Below are 3,063 nucleotides of genomic sequence, written 5' to 3'. Positions count from 1 at the left end.
CTCAAAAGCTATTTCATTAATCAAGTATACTGGATTAACCTAAACCAAGACTGATTGCTTTTAATGCTATGATACTTGTCTGGGCTGTGTTCTGAAGGGAAGGAAGAAGCAGAGATTTCAGAAACAAGTGCATTCTGTTTCTTTTTTGTTGTTATTTGAGATACCAAGTTAAGCCTATCTCACCTTTTGCAGGTGTATAGAAGAGGGGTTTCAGGACAAATGCTGCTGCTAATGGCCACTAGCTGGCATTATTGATACATCCCAGTAGGGAGGTGGTGCAATAAAAACATGGGAAGACGGCACTCAGGGAGCTGAGGTGGCTGCCTTGTGCTTACCTCGCAGCCTTTTCCAGCTCTGAGGCTGGTGGATTACACTGAATTAAAGCTCAGCCAAAGAAGGCTGAAAGCAGCTGGAAGCCTTCCCAAGGAGCAGAGGTGACAAGTGCTTTTTTTTTGGTCACCACCCTGCCCCAGAGGAACTTACTTTGGTTGAAGATGCCTCACAGGGTTTTGGTCACCACAGATGTTACGTAGTGTTTGGGCCAAAACCCAAAACCCATTAATGCTCAAGGTCTGCAGCATTAATAATTACAGTTTGTGCATGTAGCAATAATTTACCAGTAACTCGCATAGAAGCACTTTGAGAACACAAGGCTGCTGGGAGCCAGCTCATCTTGTGCAATCAATGGGTGTGTGTGTATTTTTGAAAGAGCCTTTTGTTATGGAGCTCGGTGGAATTAGACTTGCCTTAATCTGCTTTGACTGGGAGTAGATTTATGCCAGGAGACCTGATAAATAAGATGTCACTGATGAGACAAGTACGCGCTGAGGTATCAGAGTGTTGCCTGAAGTGGATTTTGCTTGGTAAAAGGAGAGCAAGTCACCAGTTCACCCTTCAGGAGAGTAGAGACTTTGGAATAGAAGAGAAAAATTCCCCGCCCTCTTTAGGAAAAAAAAAAACCAAACACAAACTCATTAAATGGTTTTACAGAATAGTTTTTATTCATATGTAGAGACTAATCTCCAATTAAATCCATTCCAAAGTTGTTATTGAATAGCAAGGATAAAGGTGCTGCCTGTCCCTGCCTGCATGTGGTTTAGGGACTTTCTATGATACAGAAGAACTAACTACGCTGAGAGAAATCCACTTTTGGTATGAAATCTCTTTTACTCTCAACACTTTAAAGGGAATGGCTGGCAACTGTGATGACAAATCTAATTTTCTGGATTATTGACTTCTCAGATTGGCATTACCATCTGCCTGTTGAAAGACAAGATGCATTTTGCAGTAGTTGTAGACCCTCCAGTGAGATTAAAACAAGTGGCTTTCTGGGCTGCCTGGCAGGGATGAGAACACAAAGGTCCATTGGTTGGATCTGCTTTGGAAAGCAGAATTGTGGGTCCTCCCCACAGCCACTGAATGTGCAAAGAGCATTTGTGGGCTCCAGGATCTCTGAGCATCAAGGGCTTTTCAATGAGAAAATACTGAAAAGTATCTGCCTAAGATTAAGGTATGACAACTGAGGTCTAAGGCTTGAGGAACAAAGAACCATCTCATTGTGTGTTTAAAACATATGGCTTGATTTCATAAATCCTCACTTGTGTAAAGTGCTTTGTTAAATGAGGGAGAAGGTGTGCTTGGGAGAGAGTTTCTGCTCAGGGAGCAAGTGACTTTTTACATTTATTTGGGTATTTCTGGCACTACTTGGCATCTGATTTTGTTTTATGGGTTCCACTTGCAAATTTCAGTCTGGCTGCATCGATTCAAACTATGGTGTAAAACAACAGTCTTTAGAGTGGAAAAGTGCCTAGGTAATTCTCAGCGAAACCCTTCCTTCACTTGATGGTGGCACAAATATTTGAATAATATATAGCAATTCCCTCCTGCCTCCTCATGGGCTGATTAATATAATTTCATATTGCACCTGTCCCATGTTTTTCAATACAATTAAAACATACAAATTATAGACCTCCAATTTGCATAATATACTTTAGAAATACCGTGGTGTTTTACTACGTATTTTTTGGAGCAGCCACAGTGCTGAAAACATCCTCATCTCAACCTCATGGGCAAAATTGCTCACTTGTATTTTAGAAGATGGTGACCTCAGTGGAAATAGGAAAGCAGAAATATTTGTTTGAAAAGTAGAAACCTGAGAAGTCGCCCTGCGAACACTGGCAATAACTCGGTGATGTTAACAGTAATCACAGGCACATGGTTTCGCCCACCTTTCGTTTTGGCATCGTGTGGCTTACCCACTTCTCCCCGCTGGCCTCAACCGCGAGGCTCTGCCACCGCAGTATGGTGCAACCTACACCCAAAATCACTCCTTGTCTGCCCCTGCCTACTCCACGCTCCGGTAAGAGGAGCACAGATGACTCATCTCTACTGTGAGTAACTGCTCACGTTCCCCTTTTCACTGGATGCTGCTCACACGATGCACATGAACAAAAAGTTCTTCCATGTCTGCGCCCTGGAGCTGAGGACTGGCAGGACTGGGGCGAAGGGTGAGGGATATCTCCCCATGGGGATGTAAAGTGGCATCAGCAGTGGTGGGAAGCTGAGGGAGGTGCTGGTCATTCCCACCTCTGCAGCTCCGTAAGAGGGTGACAATTAGTGGCTGCATACGTTGTGAGCGAGGGCTGCCAAGGCTGCATTAGGACAACAATCTCAGGCTCATGTGTGATTCTTGGGGTATTCTGGGCAGGGCCAGGAGCTGGATTCGATGGTCCTGATGGGGCCTTTCCAATTCAGGACATTCTGTTATCCTGTGAAGCCCGCAGCAGCAAGCTTGGAGGACAAGGCACGAGGCGGCACCCACGACCCCCGCCCGGGACCTCCCGGCCAGAGGCAGCGAGCCCTCACGGCCAGGCTCCTCCCGCCGCCCTTACGGGAAGCGCGGCCCCGCCCGGCGCGGCGCCGCCCTCGGGGGCGGACCCTGTATAAGCGCGGCCGCGGCCCCGCGCCCCCAGAGCCGCCGCGCCGCCCGCCCAGCCCTGGCCGGGCCCGGGGCCGGGCCGCGCCGGGCGGGGCCGCGCTTCCCGTAAGGGCGGCGGGAGGAGC

The sequence above is a fragment of the Corvus kubaryi genome, unplaced genomic scaffold (genome assembly GCF_017639235.1).
Source record: "Corvus kubaryi isolate FWS band 111438036 unplaced genomic scaffold, C.kubaryi_AGA036_p1.0 37341, whole genome shotgun sequence".
Classification (NCBI taxonomy): Eukaryota; Metazoa; Chordata; class Aves; order Passeriformes; family Corvidae; genus Corvus; species Corvus kubaryi.
This window is presented reverse-complemented; position numbering follows the sequence as displayed.